The sequence below is a fragment of the Salmo salar genome, chromosome 11 (genome assembly GCF_965601325.2).
Source record: "Salmo salar chromosome 11, fSalSal1, whole genome shotgun sequence".
NCBI lineage: Eukaryota > Metazoa > Chordata > Actinopteri > Salmoniformes > Salmonidae > Salmo > Salmo salar.
Genome location: NC_138301.1, coordinates 84,780,557 through 84,801,106, shown reverse-complemented (window position 1 = coordinate 84,801,106; position 20,550 = coordinate 84,780,557). Strand labels below are relative to the sequence as shown.

General features: G+C 42.4%; 1 protein-coding gene across 3 annotated transcripts in view; it reads right to left on the bottom strand.

Annotated features, from left to right (window-relative positions):
- LOC106562976 (disabled homolog 2-interacting protein) overlaps window positions 1-20,550 on the bottom strand; it is a 207,830-nt gene that overhangs the window by 146,856 nt on the left and 40,424 nt on the right. The window lies entirely within an intron of this gene.

The following is a 20,550-nucleotide window of genomic DNA, read 5'->3' as shown; positions in this document are numbered from 1 at the left end:
TAATCTGTACATAGTCAAGGATTTTCTTCATTTTGGGACAGTCATAGTGGTCAGGTATTTTACCACTCTGTACTCTCTGTTTAGGGCCAGATAGCGTTCCAATTGTATTGATTCTTTAGAGTGTGTCAAGTAGTTATCTTTTTGCTTTCTCATCATTTGTTTGAGTCTAATTGTGTCTCGGTCTTGGGGCTCTGTGGGGTCTATTTGTATTTGTGAACAGAGCCTCAGAACCAGCTGGCCGCGAGGACTCTTCTCTAGGTTCATATCTTTGAAGGTGAGGGGTTGAGATGGAATGTGTTGGCATTGCTTCCTTTTAGGCGGTTGTAGAACTGAACAGCTATTTTCTGGATGTTGATAACTAGCGAGTATAGACTTACTTCTACTCTGCATGCATTGTTTGGGGTTTTGCGTTCCACACAAGTATATTTTTGCATAATTCTGCATGCAGAGTCTCAATTGGGTGTTTGTCCCTTTTTGTGAACTGTTGGTTGGTGAGTGGACCCCAGACCTCACAACCATAGAACGCAACGGGTTCTATAAGTAATTGAAGTATATTTTTTTTAGCCAGATCCTAATTTGGGATGTCAAGTTTTATGTTCCTTCTGATGGTGTAGAAGGCCCTTCTTGCCTCGTCTCTCAGATCGTTCACAGTCTTGTGGAAGTTACCTGTGGTGTTGAAGTTTAGGGCGAGGTAGATATAATTATTTATGTGCTCTAGGACAATGGTGTCGAGATAGAATTTGTATTTGTTGTCCTGACTACTGGACCTTTTTCGGAACACCATGATGTTTGTCTTACTGAGATTCACTGTCAGGGCCCAAGTCTGACAGAATCTGGGCAAAAGATCTAGGTACTGCTGTAGGCTGTCCTTGGTTGGGGACAGAAGCACCAGATCATCTGCAAACAGTACATATTTGATTTCTGAGTCCAGTAGGGTGAAGCCAGGTGCTGCAGACTGTTCTAGTGCCCTTGCCAATTCATTAAAATGAATGTTGAATAGGGTGAGGCTCAAGCTACATTCCTGTCTCACCCCACGGCCCTGAGGAAAGAAATCTGCCAATTTTAACTGCGAACCTGTTGTTTGTGTACATTGATTTTATAATGTCATACGTTTACCCCCCCCAACACCGCTTTCTACCAATTTGCATAGCAAACCACCACGCCAAATTGAGTCTCTCTCTCGCTCTCAACTGTTTTTTACAGTTCAACAAAAACAAACACGCATGTGTACGTCCATACCTATACTGTATGTGGTTTCCACTATAGGTCCCAAAGCTACATCTGTCAATCAATAATAAGTCACGTCCTTATAAGGAAATGGTACAGTTTTACCATAAGCCCAATGGAGTACAGATAAGGGTGCATAAGGTTTGCCAAAGGGTACACTATTACTCTACAGAATACACACGTTTTAATTAGAAGGATTTAAGAGGTCATGGTAAAGAGAGACTGTAAAACGTGTTTTCTGGGACTCATATGAAGAGCAGCCTGTTCTCCTCGCATGGTACACACTGTGCAGATGGTAGCAACATGTGTAGGCATGCAGTACAATTTGACACACTAATTAGCTCACCACATAATGAGGCATGTGTGTAGAGTACTGCAGATCACAGTAGTTTCCTCTCTCATAGTGAACACATGCAGGGGCCAGCTGTGAATCCTACACTCAGTCACTGGTTGGACGAATGGTTGGCTACAGGTTGGCTGTAAAGTGTTAAACACACACACACACACACACACACACACACACACACACACACACACACACACACACACACACACACACACACACACACACACACACACACACACACACACACACACACACACACACACACACACACACACACACACACAACCTGTGTACCAATAGGTACTGGGAAAAGCAGGAGATGCACTAGCGAAACATAGGTAATACAGAAGACCCTTGTGGAAGAAGAAATGCAAATTGAGGTTGCCCCTGTGTGAGTTAAACGTATCAAACCTTTACACATCCTCAGTGATCTGAGCACCCGCCGATCTGAGGAGAATAAATACCCTTGCTGCCATGGCAGCAGCATATCAGGCACTTTAATATTCTTGAAGATAATATTTATCTTTGTGTGTGTGCGTGCGTGCGTGTCTGTCAGCAGACAGAGGTGTATGTGTTATCTGGCAGGTCAGCTAGAGGGCACATAGAGTAGATGTTTTGTCTTTGAGTATTTGGGTATCGAGTATTGTCTCAAAGAGGTCCACCCTCTGCCCTGTACAAGCCCTCCCCCTCTACCTCACCTCGTCCTTCAGCATCTTCTCGCTCATACTTCCTCTACCTCTCCCCTCCTTCATGTCTTTCTCCTCTTCCTCCTCCATAGCCCGAAAAAAAACAGCCCTGCCTCCTATCTTCCCTACAGCCCTCACTCTTATCCTCCCCCCTTCCTCTACTTCTGTTTGCCCATAAACAGATCTCTCCATCCTTCTCACTAGCCCTCCCTAGCCTCACTCCCTATCCTTCCCTCCATCCCTCTTAACAGTTGGTTAATAGGACAGAGTCTCACACCACCTGGCAGTGTGAGTCTCAAGGGACCTGGGAGACGATGAAGCCCAGATGGCAGTCACCTGGCTGGGCTTGTATCGTTGCTCCGCCTGGGTCTCCGAGTGTAGTTAATGGCCCTCTATAGGAGAGGCTACAGAGCCTTGGGTCTGGCAGGGGAAGATAAGAGGCTGGATGGAGGAGAGAAGTGAGTCACTTCGCTCCTTCTGAGAAACAGTACGAACCCATGAGAGATTGATAAGGTGCTGAAATCGCAGAGAAGGTGGTTAAACAGTTGTAGAGATGTGTGCGTTTGTACATGTGCATGCAGTATATGCATCTCTTTCTCTCTCTCTTTCAGTTCAATTAGATTTCAATTTAAGGGCTTTATTGGCATGGGAAACATATGTTAACATTGCCAAAGCAAATGAACTTAATAAATAAACAAAAGTGAAATAAACAATAAAAAAAACAGCACGATTACAGTCACAAAAGTTGCCAAAAAAATAAAGACATTACACATTTCATATTATATGCAAATACCGTAAATTCCGGACTATAAGCCGCAACTTTTTTCCCACGCTATGGAACTTCGCGGCTTAAACAATGACGCGGCTAATATATGGATTTTTCCCGCTTTCAAATTTGTGGGTCCTGACAGCGTAAAGCATTGTCAAAAAATCCACTATCATCAACGGGTTTCGAAAGGCTGGACTGCTGCGTGTTGAAGAGGGCTCAGCGGGGGATTTGCCACCGGATGAAAGTGACGAGAGCGACAATGAAAACGATCCAATATCGGATGAAGCAATTCTGAGGCTATTCAACTCTGACACCAAAGGAGATGACTTCAGTGGTTTCAGTGCACAGGAGGAGGAAGATAGTGACCAATGACTTTCTTGGTAGGCTACTGTTTACTGCAAATGTTGTATTTTTTGTTACAAGCCGTGTTTCGTTAAAGCCTGTGTAAAGTTCATTTGTTTCAATGTACCGGTAGGCACCTGCGGCTTACAGACATGTGCGGCTTATTTATGTTCAAAATAATATATATATTTTTTTATTCAGTGGGTGCGACTTATATTCAGGTGCGCTTAATAGTCCGGAAATGACGGTAGTTAAAGTAAAAAAGGGAAAATAAATAAACATAAATATGGGTTGTATTTACAATGGTGTTTGTTCTTCACTGGTTGCCCTTTTCTTGTGGCAACAGGTCACACATCTTGCTGTGATGGTACACTGTGGTATTTCACCCAATAGATATGGGAGTTGATCAAAATTGGGTTTGTTTTTCGAATTGTTTGTGGATCTGTGTAATCTGAGGGAAATATGTGTCTCTAATATGGTCATACATTTGGCAGGAGCTTAGGAAGTGCAGCTCAGTTTCCACCTCATTTTGTGGGCAGTGTGCATAGAGCCTGTCTTCTCTTGAGAGCCAGGTCTGCCTGCGGCGGCCTTTCTCAATAGCAAGGCTATGCTCACTGAGTCTGTACATAGTCAAAACTTTCCTTAAGTTTGGGTCAGTCAGAGTGGTCAAGTATTCTGCCACTGTGTTACACTCTGTTTAGGGACAAATGGCATTCTAGTTTGCTCAGTTTTTTTTTGTTAATTACTTAACACATTGGAAATAATTATCTTTTTGTTTTCTCATGAATTGGTTGGGTCTAACTGTGTTGCTGTCCTGGGGCTCTGTGGGGTCTGTTTGTGAACAGAGCCTCAGGACCAGCTTGCTTAGGGGACTCTTCTCCAGGTTCATCTCTGTGTAGGTGATGGCTTTGTTATGGAAAGGTTTATGAATTGCTTCCTTTTAGGTGGTTGTGGAATTTAACAAATCTTTTCTGGATTTTGATAATTAGCGGGTATAGGCCTAATTCTGCTCTGCATGCATTATTTGGTGTTTTACGTTGTACACTGAGGATATTATTGCAGAATTTGGTTGGTGAGTGGACCCCAGACCTCACAACCTTAAAAGGGCAAAAGATTCTATAACTGATTCAAGTATTTTTAGCCAGATCCTAATTGGTATATCGAATTTTATGTTTTTTGTTTTGTTGGCAAAGAAGAACCTTCTTGCCTTGTCTCTCAGCTCGTTCACAGCTTCGTGGAAGTTACCAGTGGCGCTGATGTTTAGTATGTATCGTTTTTTTTGTATTCTCTCTCTCTCTCTCTCTCTCTCTCTCTTCTCTCTCTCTCTCTCTCTCTCTCTCTCTCCTCTCTCTCTCTCTCTCTCTCTCTCTCTCTCTCTCTCTCTCTCTCTCTCTCTCTCTCTCTCTCTCTCTCTCTCTCTCTCGTCAGAACCCTATTAGACATGTCTGTAGCCGACCCCTATTGCCCCTTCCAACCTCCAGAGTGACAGCTACCTTTCTCCTTCGCTCACTCCTCTCATTGTTTGGCCCCCAAGGACAATTTCCTCAATGCTCCATTCCCTTGGCAACCCCACCAGCCTAGCCGCACACTACCCTCCAGATGCTGTGACCAGGACATTCCAGGGAGAGGCATGCTCTCATTCCACCCCCCCCCCCCCCCCCCCCCATGAAGGAAGCTTTCAGCTTCAAACAGCTTCAACTGAAATACCAAAACGAATGAATTTATCACCGTCCCATTGGATTTGGTTATGTCAGCATGTCTGTGTCTGTGTCAATGTCTGTGTGCTAGGTGTATTTGTATGAAGCACAGTGTGCGGTGAGGTACATGTAATGCGTCACACACTGTGATAAGACAAAGAGACACGAGCTAGATAGCATCAGGGTTAATTATAGTAGGGAAAGCGGAACATGCTGGATACAGCAAGTACACTTTGCATGGTGAGTCAATATAGTGTGTGTGAATGTGTGTGTACGTATGAGTGTGGGCATGTGTGCACATGCATTTGTGCGTATGAGTGTGTGTAAAGGCAACATGCCCATAGGGGGCACAGTGGAATGTGCCCCCTCAGATTTGTCCTAGCCACAGCCATTTTATGAAGTTGGCTTTAGCTAGCCCAGATAGGTTCCTAATCTCCCAACATCATTACTAGCTACCAAGAAGCCATTTCAGGCTATCAATCAAGTTGGAGTAGCTTGCTTGTCTAATTATCTTACCTGGCATGCCTGCTGGCAAGGTTGGTAGACTTTAGAAAAGCAAGCAATTAATAAACACACTGAATAAGACTCACATTCCTTTCAGTCTTTTACCCAGATTTTAGCAGAGATACAGAGAAGCATATGTGACTCGTTTCAGGAAACTAGGCATACGTAGCACGTCGCTATTTCACAGGAGAGGAATTTGAACGTAAACATACACTTCTTTTGTCAAAATGTGTTTTTTGCAAGAATTGCCTTCTGGAACACGTGAACTGTTATCATGTGTGTATGCATGTGTCTGTGCTTATGTTTGTGTTGCTTCACAGTCCCCTCTCTTCCATAAGGTGTCATTTTATCCGTTTTTTTTTCAATCTGATTCTACTGCCCGCATCAGCTACCTGATGTGGAATAGAGTTCCATGTAGTCATGGCTCTAGTTACGGCCATCTATTGTATTTCATGAACATGTGTACATGTATAGACAATAGTGAACAATCCACTTAGCTGGATGTGGCTGGAGGTTATAGCATTTCCTTCACATGACCAATCAATTTAGACAAGTGTGTCTAGTATTTGTCGTCTAGTAATAATAATATTATCTGGACACATTCTGTTTTTGATATTGCTACTATTCAAGTAACAATTTCAGTGTGTCGTTTACACCTTCTGTATCCTATGCATGTGGCAAATGTACTTTTCATTTGATATAGCGTGTGTTTACCACATGACCTCACATGTGAATCCTTAAAGAGATGGGTGAGGCTAAGGCTTTAGAGGGTGTGAACGATGCTGAATGGGTGTAGACGAAAAAGAGCTCTCCAGTAGGTACCAAAACATTCAAGGGACATTTTCTCAAAAGTGGGGTTACAAGTTTATCAACTTTCAAAGCAGAATTGCATCCTCATTGTTCCTTAACTGCAGTGTATGACATACCATTTTCTAGCTCTGTCTCTACTTTAATCTAATGTAAAAAAACACAATTTCAAATTTTGGTACATAAGACCGAATTGAGGCATTCGGTCACATTATACATTTTTTTAAGAACCACCAGTAAGGAGGATACAGACAGCTCAACAGGTATGCTTACATATACATAAAAAAAAATATTTTTTTTTTACATAGAATTAAGCGTGTATCATCCTCAAGTAATTTGTGCCCCCTTTTTGGGGTACGTGTGTGTGCGTACAGATGCTCGTTTGTGTGTGCATGTTGCTGAGCAGCTGGCTAGCATGCTGTGGTGTTATTGGGCTGAGCTATGTACAGATGAAGAGAAACCAGAAGGCTGTTAGCTGTGAATCAGATGGGCTCAGTGTGTAAAACAGGATGAAAGGCAAGTACTGCAGAATAAACTTTTAGTTATCAATCAGTTCTCTACCCACTATCCTCACCAGCTCTACAGCACGGGAGAAATAGACAGGAACATACACTGAGTGTCCGAACATTAGGAACACCGACTCTTTCCATGACATAGACTGACAAGGTGAATTCAGGTGAAAGCTACACTACATGACCAAAAGTATGTGAACACCTGCTCGTCGAACATCGCATTAATATGGAGTTGGTCCCCCCTTCGCTGCTATAACAGCCTCCACTCTTTGGGGAAGGCTTTCCGCTAGATGTTGGAACATTGCTGCGGGGACTTGCTTCCATTCAGACACAAGAGCATTAGTGAGGTCGGGCACTGATGTTGGGTGATTAGGCCTGGCTCGCAGTCGGCGTTCCAATTCATCCCAAAGGTGTTCGATGGGGTTGAGGTCAGGGCTCTGTACAAACCAGCCAAGTTCTTCCACACCGATCTCAACAAACCATTTCTGCATGGACCTCGCTTTGTGCACGGGTGCATTGTCATGCTGAAACAGGAAAGGGCCTTCCCCAAACTGTTGCCACAAAGTTGGAAGCACAGAATCATCTAGAATGTCATCGTATGCTGTAGTGTTAAGATTTCCCTTCACTGGAACTAAGGGGCCTAGCCCGAACCATGAAAAACAGCCCCAGATCATTATTCCTCCTCCACCAAACTTTACAGAAGCACTATGCATTGGGGCAGGCAGCGTTCTCTTGGAATCCACCAAACTCAGATTCATCCAGCCGACTGCGAGATGGTGAAGCATGATTCATCACTCCAGAGAATGTGTTTCCACTGCTCCAGAGTCCAATGGCGGCAAGTTTTACACCACTCCAGCCGACTCTTGGCATTGCGCATATAACTTCACGGCTGAGCCATTGTTGCTCCTAGACGTTTCCACTTCTCAATAACAGCACTTACAGTTGAAAGGGGCAGCTCTAGCAAGGCAGAAATTAACGAACTGACTTGTTGAAAAGGTGGCATCTATTGACGGTGCCACGTTGAAAGTCACTGATCTAGGAAGGTGTTTTATGTTTTGTACACTCAGTTGTACATACAGTAAAGAGATCCCTACGGTGAAGAATGGTGGTGGCAGCATCATGCTGTGGGGATGTTTTTCAGCAGCAGGGACTGGGAGACTAGTCAGGATCGAGGGAAAGAGGAATGGAGCAAAGTACAAAGAGATCCTTGATGAAAACCTACTCCAAAGTGCTCAGGACCTCAGACTGGGGCGAAGGTTCACCTTCCAATAGGACAATGACCCTAAGCACACAGCCAAGACGACGCAGGAGTGACTTCTGAATGTCTTTGAGTGGCCCAGCCAGAGCCCGGACTTGAACCCGATCTAACATCTCTGGAGAGACCTGAAAATAGCTGTGCACCGACGCTGCCCATCCAACCTGACAGAGTTTGAGAAGATCTGCAGAGAAGAATGGGAGAAACTCCCCAATTACAGGTGTACCAAGCTTGTAGCGTCATACCCAAGAAGACTCGAGGCTGTAATCGCTGCCAAAGGTGCTTCAGCAAAGTACTGAGTAAAGGGTCTGAATACTTATGTAAATGTGATATCTGTTTTTTATTTTTAATACATTTACAACCTGTTTTTGCTTTGTCATTATAGGGTATTGTGTGTATATTGATGAGGGAAAAAAACAATTCAATACATTTTAGAATAATGCTGTAACGTAACAAATGTTACGTTACAGGGATCTGAATACTTTCCGAATGCACTGTGTGTATGTTTCTCTCTCTGTGTGTGTGTGTGTGTCTGTGTGTGTGTGTGTGCGTGCTTGTGTGTGACAATGTGTGTAGCTGTTTATCATGTCGGTCTTTTATTGGGTAATTTCCCCGGCGATACAGAGTCCATAAATCCAGGCTACTACCGCCGTCTGTCTGGACCACACGCTGACTGACAGCCACGGGGCACCTGTCAATCATCAGCCGTAGTCCCAGCAACAGATTGACATATTATGGCCTCCCTCAGGGTGCCTGGGAGTGCATAAGGATTGGTCTGGGCTCTTGTTCTAGCCACTATCGCTGCTCATGTACTGGTAGATTAGGTAAACTTCTTTTGAGAACAACTTATGTTGTTCCCTCCAATTGTGAAAGCACCATTGAGCTACTTAGCATAGTGACTAATCAAGTAAAAGGAGATGTAGAGGAGAGGACTCATCACAGGAGGCAGAGATGTAAGGACAGTAAAGACAGTGAATGGTAAGTCACCTCCCGTCTTTATTGCCGCAATGGAATACACACACAGAGAATGCACTCAGATGTGCAACTACGTAGGCACACAAGCACGTGCAAGCAAGCAAGCAGGCAGGCATGCACACACATACATTACTATACTGTGCTTGAAGTACCCTCTCACCATTTGTTCTCTAGTAGTATATAAATAAAAGTTCAGGCTTTTGACTGATTCTGACAGTAGCAACACCACAAATAAATACAGGTGTCTGAGCATGCCCTTGGCATGCTGTTATGGATAGCCCTAGCTAGTTTGTACGCCATTTTAGAAGATCTCTCTCTTCCTACAGCCAAATAATAACTCAACCACTCTAAAGAGGACACACAGCTACAGTGTGCTATTATAACAGGAGAGAGAGAGCTGACACCGGCTGACACCGCTCCAAAGACAATGCTCTCTTCAGCCGAATATCAATAGCTGTTTCATCATGTCACTCATAGAGCAACTCTGCGTATTATCTTACGTGTATTTATTTCATCATTGTGAAGATGTTAATCTCTTGCTGTTTATTTCAGAAACTCCATAACACCCTGGTCTGTCAGTGAAATGCTGCGAGCAGGACATTTAATGGAGCTCTCGCAGAAAAGGCCAAAAGCAGTACTTACAAAAGTGGCAAGCATAACACAAAAACAGATACGGTCAACAATAGCAATCACTAACAAAGCCCACTGGCCACAAAAGAGAAAGAAACTCTTAAACTGCGAAGGTTAAGAGATGAGTCTCACTGGATTAGTGGAGGGAGAAGGACAGTAGCTAGAGAGGGAAAGAGAGAGAGAAACAGTGGGAAAGAGAGACTGGGGGCTAAGAGGGTCTTCATACCTTGGCCTACACATATTACTGCATTGTAAACTTGTCACGTCTTGACCACTACCTCCACAGGTAGTGCACGACAGTCGGCCCCCTCCAAGCAGGGCAGTGTAAACACAAATGTTTCATTGAGCCAAAACTCTTACAGTAAATACTGTAATAGAATAGCAATGTTTTTGAAACAGCTGAAATATGCAGATATTTTCCTTATTTTTGAGACTTGTTTTAAAGAAATTCCACAAATTAACTTTTAACAAGGCACACCTGTTAATTGAAATGCATTCCAGGTGACCACCTCATGAAGCTGGTTGAGAGAATGCCAAGAGTGTGCAAAGCTGTCATCAAGGCAAAGGGTGGCTACTTTGAAGAATCTCTAATATAAAAAATATTTTTATGGTTGCTAGAGAGAATAATCCCTCTAATTGTCTGCACATGCTGGTGGATTGTTGCATAATTCAAGAGTGTAATATGGTCGGGTTGCGTTATTCAATATTGTAATATGTTTAAGAAGAAAAGTTGCTTGGATTGTTAAATAGTTTGTGCTTACTGGCTAGTGGATACTGTGATATCTACGGTCAATTTGATCTGGGGCCCAAGAATGTTGATTTGCCAGCCACAACAAAAGAAACACAAGGATGTAATGTGAATTGAAAAGTGGAAATCTATTCTGCCACTCTACTCCTCAGACTGTCTCCTATTGGGAATGGGGCCTTAATAGTGTGTAACACTGAGTTGTGAGGAACACCCTGGACTTTTGACCTCTTTCTCTCTCTCTCTCTGCAGATATGTACCCTCCACTTAGCGGGTGATAAAAGGCATCAAAGTGTCTTATCTTCTCAGAGAAACAATAAACACCTGCAGACATACACAGTCACTTAACCAGCAAGCGACCCTGTTGTTGTCACCTCCTGCGTAAGTTCAGGAACTTAACCTGTTAGGGCTAGGGGGCAGTATTTGCACGGCTGGATAAAAAAAATGTACCCGATTTAATCTGGTTACTAATCCTACCTAGTAACTAGAATATGCATATACTTATTATATATGGATAGAAAACACTCTAAAGTTTCTAAAACTGTTTGAATGGTGTCTGTGAGTATAACAGAACTCATTTGGCAGGCAAAACCCTGAGACATTTTCTGACAGGAAGTGGATACCTGATGTGTTGTATTACCTTTAAACCTATGCCATTGAAAAACACAGGGGCTGAGGAATAAAAGGCCCTAATGATTTATGCTATACAACGTTTGACATGTTTGAACGAACGTAAATATATTTTTTCCCCTCGTTCATGAAGTGAAGTCCGGCGGGCTTAGATCATGTGCTAACAAGACGGAGATTTTTGGACATAAATGATGAGCTTTTTTGAACAAAACTACATTCGTTATGGACCTGTGATACCTGGAAGTGACATCTGATGAAGAGAATCAAAGGTAATGGATTATTTACATAGTATTTTCGATTTTAGATCTCCCCAACATGACGACTAGTCTGTATCGCAACGCGTATTTTTCTGGGCGCAGTGCTCAGATTATTGCAAAGTGTGATTTCCCAGTAAGGTTATTTTTAAATCTGGCAAGTTGATTGCGTTCAAGAGATGTAAATCTATAATTCTTTAAATGACAATATAATATTTTACCAATGTTTTCTAATTTTAATTATTTAATTTGTGATGCTGACTTGACTGCCGGTTTTTGGAGGGAAACGATTTCCTCAACATCAATGCCATAGTAAAACGCTGTTTTTGGATATAAATATGAACTTGATAGAACTAAAAATGCATGCATTGTCTAACATAATGTCCTAGGAGTGTCATCTGATGGAGATTGTAAAAGGTTAGTGCATCATTTTAGCTGGTTTTATGGTTTTGGTGACCCTGTCTTTGAATTGACAAAACATTACACACAACTCTTGTAAATGTACTGTCCTAACATACTCTAAATTTATGCTTTCGCCGTAAAACCTTTTTGAAATCGTAAAACGTGGTTAGATTAAGGAGATGTTTATCTTTCAAAGGGTGTAAAATAGTTGTATGTTTGAAAAATTTGAATTTTGACATTTATTTGGATTCAAATTTGCCGCTCTTGAAATGCACCTGCTGTTGATGGAGTGCACCACGGGGGGGACGCCTGCGTCCTACCTAGCCCATAGTTAAGGAACTCAAGTAGCTTTCTTCTTACACAATACTCAACTCACAAACTTACAAACACATCCTCTCTTAGAACTAATAAGCACACACCACCAAGAGCAGTGGTACTTTCCACAAGAAGCAGTAAAATCACTATCAGATGCATATACAGTCCCAGAATTCTGTAACCATACAAAGCTAAGAGAGAGAGAGAGGGAGAGGTGCTGTTTCTTATTTAGCTTGGCTGCTGAGGGCCTTTGTCTGTTTGTGGGAAAAGGAGGCAGGAGGAGGAGGAAGTGGGTGTTTTTGCAGGGAGGGCGACATAGTTGCAGTATTCCTGACAGTGCCGCCTGAGCCTGTTGACCACATTTTTCAGATTAGAGGATTTTTATGTGGTGATTTTTAGGACTGTTAATACAGTCAATGATGGCCAGGCAATCAGTCTAGCGCACATGCGCACACCCAAACACACGCACGCACACACACGCGCAGATTAACTTGGTCAACAATGTTATTTTTTAAAAGACAATCAAAGAATGTGTCGTTAACGCTGACATTTTTGGTATAACTTGTTTATTTTTTTAACAAAAGCCACGACACTAGCGTATGAGTGAGTCACTCAGCTTCATGATGACAAATATCACACTTCACTCGAGTCATTTAACATTAGTTAACAAATTATTTTAAATAACAAAAATAGCCCAAAGAAAATTGAAAAATAGCCTATGCTACAAAATAGGCCAAGCCTAAACAAATAAATTAATAGCCTAAATAAACTAGTAAATGTCATAAATAAAATAAATACATTAAATAGCTCGCTCTTGCCCCTCCGTATCCACAATGTGCATAAATTATTCTCCTACAGATGACTTGCCTGCAGGTTTTTCCTAGTCATCACTAGTTACCACAGCCACAAAGCTAGAAGGCCCGCCTACCCGACCAATCGGATGAGGGAGTGTGATGATGCATATTCCGGTTCGCAGGATGTGCCTCATTTTTGAAATGGCAAATCTTGAGTTCAAGTTTGAGGACTACGTAACTAAATACATTTGGGAACAAGAATTGGCAACGTCACTAAAATTTCAGAACACTGAGAAAGGACAAAAGTTTTTGGGCAAAAGGGTAAGTTGTCTTTTCTTTTTCAGATAACTAGTAGCTAACTTGTGCTACTCTCATCTAAAATGAGCTAACTAGCTACCATAAGGGATTCCATTCCAAGCACAGAGGAGTTATTCTATTTGATAGAGCAAAACTGTTAGCTTGCCTACAAGCCTTTCATTCTAATAGTAATGAATCATATTATTGACCTTGAACAGATGCACAGCCTTTGGCAGAAAAAAATTACTCAGTTGGGAGAGTAAAAGTCTCCCATTCAATGGTGTTCCGTTTCAAGTGGTGGGCACAAAGACATATGAACGTCACCAGGGGAAAGACGAACAAAACCAAAGAGAAATATGCTGCTGAAAGGAACAAGAAGGCAGTAAGTTCAAAGCTACAATATTTGTATAAAATACAAAAACGTAAAACAAAGTTACTTTTGTCCTCCTCCGAGTGGGAGGAGGAGGAGGAAATACATACAAATAAAGAATTTGTAAGTGGGGTTAGGGTGGTGAGTTTTCCCCTACATTGTAAAGAGCTTTGGTTGTCTATAAAAATGCCATGTAAGTCCAATCAAGTATTATTCAATGTTTTGCCATCTTCTATAGCTTGAAGACCATACCTTTGTACTGGTAAAAAAAATACCAGAAAAGTGGACTACAAGGCAGTGTTAACTTAAATAAATACATGACTATAGTAAGTGCCTAGATGCCAAATAAAGTAACATGGTTGAAATTTATCTTAAATCAGCCAAAAATCTGACAATTTCTAAAAATGAAATTTATGTGAATATTTCTGTGAAACGGTATCTTTGGGAAACCCTGGCCTATTTTACCTCGTGTCACATGCAGCGGCTCATTTTAATAAAGCGAATACATACAGATATGCGGTGTTGTCATTAAATTATATTTTGACACATTTGTTTGATGAAAGGGGACTCCCTGACAATCATTTAAGATAACAAAATGTAACCTACATGTGTGGAATTTGCGTTTATGTTGTTTAGGAACTAGGAACAGTTGGTATTTCACATATTTTTACACAGATCTGTGTCCACCAAGATCCCGGGTCAGATCACGGGTAATTGGGTTTGGGTAGACCCGTGAAGACCTGTAGTGTGTTTCAGTCTATATGTGTGGCATGGAGGGAGAGAGCGTGAGAGAGAAAACCAACTCGCACTAGTTAGACAAACTTGCTGCTGTCATAGGTTATCTATCATACCATTGTGTAGTGCCTGTCTTGACTGCATCAAATTGTTGTAAAGATGCTAGCTAGCTACAGTAGCCAGCTAACGTTGACTAACACCATTCCGTACACATTTTGGGCAACCGCGGCATTCAAATGAGGCTGCAATGAAAACTAATGGGACTGTAGCGACTGTGTTGGCATCAAAATGCGGGGTGTGAACTAAGTTTCTATTCAGCGTTGATTGACATGGTAATGGACCAATATTATTGGAGAAAAGTTGAAAAAACGGACCCCTCTGACGCTGTACGTTAAAGTGTGACATGTCACGATGTAAGGTATGGCACGCATTATGCAACTCATTCTGTGCCGTACAGCCTCTTTCCACGAGGGGTAGCGCCTCGCTCGCAGATTAAAAACAAGAAATGATCAATGGTGAGTGCAATGGTGAGTGTAAAGTTAATTACTCGCAAGTTCATGATTAGTTAATTCAAATCAATTGTTCATTTTTTGCATCATCACTGCGTACCATCATGACTCTCAAAAACCGTGACAGCCACAGTTTACTTGTGTAGATAAATTTAGCGCCACCCTAAAAACCCGATTCAAATTCGAAAAAAGCCATTTCCCCACACGACTTATCTCCCTCTTTGATTATCACACAGTAGCTTTCGCTTCCCCACCCGCTATTTAATTTTTTTTTTACTCGGCGGAGCTACATTGCCTTCTTCAATCATGCAGAGACGGGTAGCATGAAGGTCTCGTCATTGGTTTTGCTGGAAAAGGGAGAAATTGTGCTTTACAATGGTATTCATATTACAGTTAACCTGGAAGTATTAGATTTTTGCAGCGCTAAAATAAGGTCAAGTGTACGGAACAAAGCGAAAGTTTGTTAGCTAGCGCTAAGTTAGCCAGCTAACTAGCTAAAGTAGCAAGTCTAATTGAGGCTATTTTGCTGCGCTCCCCGTCCAATGTCTACAACAACTCCATTCATATGAAACAACGTCCTACCTGTTGGTTGACCATTGTAGCCTACTCCTTCTCATTTAGCCAATTCAATTCTGTAATTTTAATTCCATTTAGCATTGATTAGAATCCTCCCTTGCTACACACGGCGCCTCCAACTGTAGCGTCACTTTGATTGACAGACAAAAACAACAAGCTACAGGTGTGAAACGTGTGTCGGCTACCTAAGGGTGATTCTTTTTTTATGGGGCGCACTCATAAAAACTGTCTTAAAACTCTTGTTTTAATTAACATTTAAAATGTAATGGTCTATCCTTCTAGGCTATGTAGCAATGTCACATAGATAATTGTATTTGATTTTAGACAAAGCCTTAAAAAAAAGGCCTTTTAAAAAAATAAATAAATACTCTCCCAAGTAATCTAATACTAACGTCCGTTCGGATATTTGAATATACAAATAACCGCGCAAATCTCAAACAGACACACAACAGATAACATGTACTGCCCTACTAGAATGTAGCACACTCAAAAGTCAACTAACATGGCCTGCAGATGATTGCACTAAACCAGGGTTTCTTAAACTATTGGTCAGGACCAACACTTTCTCTTCTTAATTTGGGTTATTAGAGGACCTTTTGGATTCGGTAGGATGGTCCATTTCTTATTTGGGTCTCGAGGTGAAAAGGTTTAAGAACCCTTGCACTAAACTAACGCACTGTGGAACAGTGCGTGTTGTGCGTGTGTGTGTTGACAGGAGGGTCTTAGATAGAAGGATGGGTAGAATCACAGCCTGTCCTCTACCTCCCTCTCCCCAGACATCCACACCCACAGCCAGACCACTCTCTCTGCTCTCTCTCTGCTCCCTCTGGTAATCTGAGGGTAAAGCTCCAGGATTAGGGTGGGGATCAACCATCACCTGTCTCCCCATTATTGGAGTCTCTTTGGGGCCTGAGGAGTGCTCCGTCATCTGGCCCCTCGCCACCTAGGCCAGTTCAGGCTGGTTTAGGAAGCAGCTACCATGCATTGCTATATGTTCAAACTTCCATCCAGTCTAGTTTAGTCCTGGCTGGTTTAGGTACTACAGGGAGCAGCTTCTAATGCCACCAGCTTTATGAAAACAGCCGGGACTAAAACCCTGATCCTGGGTTAAATATCATGATGATCCCACGTTAAATATCATGATGATCCCACAGTATCTCAATGTCTCTCTTCTCTATCCATCTCTATACAAACACAACAGCAGAGTACAGGCTTCAGAACCAGGCCGTGTTCCAGTTTCCTGTTTTTAGCTGGAAATGAGCCTGGGTTTTGGAAACTGAATCATCGTTCAGCACCATGTTGGTGCAGCCATGTTTCCCATCCACAGGCCTGCTTCACTTCCTCACTTCCCGCTAGTTTAGTGAGACACACATGGAGAGGAAAGCAGAGATCTGTCATAAACAACATTATGAGAGCCAACGCTGACACACTCACCCTATCGAGGAGCTGTTTAGCGAGTATTGTACACTTCCATTGTTTAATTCTGATAACAAGGCACAGCAATACCGCTTCTTGTTGTTAGGGCCTTGTGTATTTTTGCACCAATTGACCTGACATGGGAAAACATCAGCCCCAGTTATGGTTTATACCTAGGGCCCAGTGTCTTTCCTGGCTAAATTACATGATCGGGTGATACAGTACGGTTAGTGTTCCACTACATGGTGTTCTATTGTGTAGGTGTGATAGTGTTAGCATGGGGTGACTGTAGCCTACAGCTGGTAGTCACACTGTAACAGCCCCATAATGGCCAAAACAGATCTACATCTGTCGCCCAGCAGTCGAAAGAGAAGAAAGAACAGATCCCACCATTTCAAAAGAAGAAAGAGAGAAAGAGAAAGCAGGGGGCTCGGTTGTTCAAAAGGGAGCGTAGATCCTCGGCCCATCCCAGACAGCTGCTGTCGTGTGTGTGTGTGTGTGTGTGTGTGTGTGTGTGTGTGTGTGTGTGTGTGTGTGTGTGTGTGTGTGTGTGTGTGTGTGTGTGTGTGTGTGTGTGTGTGTGTGTGTGTGTGTGTGTGTTTATGAATGTTACACAACCTACCATTCAACAGCAGCTGCTGGGTGCACTGATGTAATGTGAGTTTTGTTGGCGAGAATAAAGAGAGAGAGGGGGAGGATGATGGACAGATAGCGAAAGATGGCGATAACGTCCTGTATGGAGAGAGGACACACAAGAAGGTAAAAAACTAAATCACACAAACACTACCCTACCCTACACCAAACATTGAGCAACACAACTCAGGAATCAAAGTTCAGCATAGAACCCTTCATTGTAGAAAGAAAGGATAAACATGGACCAGTGTAACAGGGACAAACGGTGTTCTGGGCTGTGATATGTTAACTCTTTATTACAAACCTAATTAACCCTACTTAACAACCTCTCTCTCTCATGGAAAAACACACACGGGAGATTTACTAGAAAAAGAGCTCCTAGCAGTTTTTGTCATTAGTTTCCCATACTTCTACTGGCTGTGATAGAGCTGAGTAATAGAGCAGTGTTTGCATAAGGAGTATATCTGTCCACATAGGCGCACAATGAAGCTCTTCACAGGTCAAGTCCTACCACAGACAAACAGCCGCAAGGTAGCTAAGAGTTTCCCCTGGCTTCTGATGAGAGCATCAAACACACTCATGACCAGATATAACAAAGTGTGTGCACGCGTGTGTGTGTGCTTTCATGTATCTCAATCAAATGTATTATGAAGCCCTTTTTACATCAGCAGATGTCACAAAGTGCTACACAGAAACACAGCCTAAAACCCCAAACAGCAAGCAATGCAGATGTAGAAGCAAAACTCCCTAGAATGGCAGGAACCTAGGAAGAAACCTAGAGAGGAACCAGGCTCTCAGTTGGCTTTTCATAGCCGAGCATTCAGAGGTCGAGACAACAGGTGCGGTAAAGAGAGAGAGCGAGAGAGAGTCGAAAACAGCAGGTCTGTGTGTGGCTAAAGCGTGATTACTTTATTATTGTGCCCAGGTGATGAGATAAGGGAAGCCATAACCACCAGGAAGTCTGAATATGTAAATGTCAACCACCTACAGGTACAGTTGTAATCATGGTGTGATAAGACTAGCGGTGATAGGATCTGATATAGACATCAGGGCTTAGACACCACCGCCACCACACACACACCGACTGTCTGTGTGTGTACTGTTCCAGCCATGAAATGTAGGGAAGCCTGCAGATGTGTCCCTTCCATAGCACGCAGCGAGTTGATTTTTTCAGTGTAACATTTCTAGTGTTGATTCAGGAGTTAAATTTACACCGTAAAGAGTTCTATTTAACGCAACAGTTTTTTTGGTGACAAAACTATCAGTAGAGTTGAAAACGATGGAAACACACTGAACTTTCCATTTTTAATTCAGAACATGAAAATGTAAGCGAAAAAGTACATTTTGTGTGCACTGCGTCATCAAACACTGAAAAAGTCAATTTGGTGGAAACACACCACTAGTGGGAAGACTTGCATATTTTCTTTATGCGGTTTCGAGAATGTTGCCAATTGGATGGAAACCTAGGTCCAAACAACAAAACCAAAACAAAGACAGACCAGTAAAAGATCAGTGTTTGTGTGCAGTGCCATAGGACCCCTCCGTAGATAATGGGGGAGAACACATACAGGGTGGATGACTACAGAGTTAAACTCCCATTCACTTTTCCTCTCTTCTCCTTTATTCTCCTCACATCTCTTCTCTATTCACTTCTATTCGTCTCAAACAACAGACTGAGACGATCACTCGCTAACGAGCAGAATTGGGCTCAATAGAGCATCAATAAAGCAAATACAAACACACACAAAGACATGCACGCCCTCCCTCGGTCCACTTCATTATTGGACAAATCCCCATCAGAGATAAGTTAGTAAACAAAAATAACTATTTTTCAGATATACCAGTGCAAGCTTAGCCAGGAGGGTCAGTCAAGGAGACAGGCACATACAGAGCACAATATCATCATATCACTCTGTCACTGATATAATACTGTATCACAAAGCAGGCCAGTGTAGGGCAGTGTGTGTGTGTGTGTGTGTGTGTGTGTGTGTGTGTGTGTGTGTGTGTGTGTGTGTGTGTGTGTGTGTGTGTGTGTGTGTGTGTGTGTGTGTGTGTGTGTGTGTGTGTGTGTGTGTGTGTGTGTGTGTGTGTGTGTGTGTGTGTGTGTGTGTGTGAGAATGTGTGTGAGAATGTGTGTGAGAATGTGTGTCCTAAAGTGAGTTCAGCTCTGGTCTGTCTGTCTGCTCTTCCTGCTCTTCTGGTTCTGTGGCTGAGTGTGTAATAAAGACCAAGGTGGGACAATTGTCCTCGGAACTCCCAACTCCCCACGTGTGTGTGTGTGTGTGTGTGTGTGTGTGTTATTTTGACTATTTTCTACAATGTAGAATAATAGTGAAGACATCAAAACTATGAAATAACTCATATGGGATCATGTAGTAACCAAAAAAGTGTTTAACAAATCTAAATATTTTGTATATTGAGATTCTTCAAAGTAGCCACCCTTTGCCTTGATGACAGCTTTGCACACTCTTGGCATTCTCTCAACCAGCTTCACGAGGTAGTCACCTGGAATGCATTTCAATTAACAGGTGTGCCTTGTTAATAGTTAATTTTAATGCATTTGAGCCAATCAGTTGTGTTGTGACAAGGTATACAGAAGATAGCCCTATTTGGTAAAAGACCAAGTCCATATTAGGGCAAGAACAGCTCAAAAAAGCAAAGAGAAATGACAGTCCATCATTCCTTTAAGACATGAAGGTCTGTCAATATCAAGAACTTCGAAAGATTCTTCAAGTGCAGTCGCAAAAACCATCAAGCACTATGATGAAACTACCTCTCATGAGGACCGCAAGACCCAGAGTGATCTCTGCTCCAGAGGATAAGTTCATTAGAGCTACCAGCCTCAGAAATTGCAGGCCAAATAAATGCTTCACAGAGTTCAAGTAACATCTAAACATCAACTGTTCAGAGGAGACTGTGTGAATCAGGTCTTCCCTTGTCAAATTGCTGCAAAGAAACCACTACTAATGTACACCAATAAGAAGAAGAGACTTTCTTGGGCCAAGAAACATGAGCAATGGACATTAGACTGGTGGAAATCTGTCCTTTGGTCTGATGAGTCCAAATTTGAGATTTTTTTGTTGTCTTTTTGTTTTTGTGAGACAAGGTGAACGAATGATCTCTG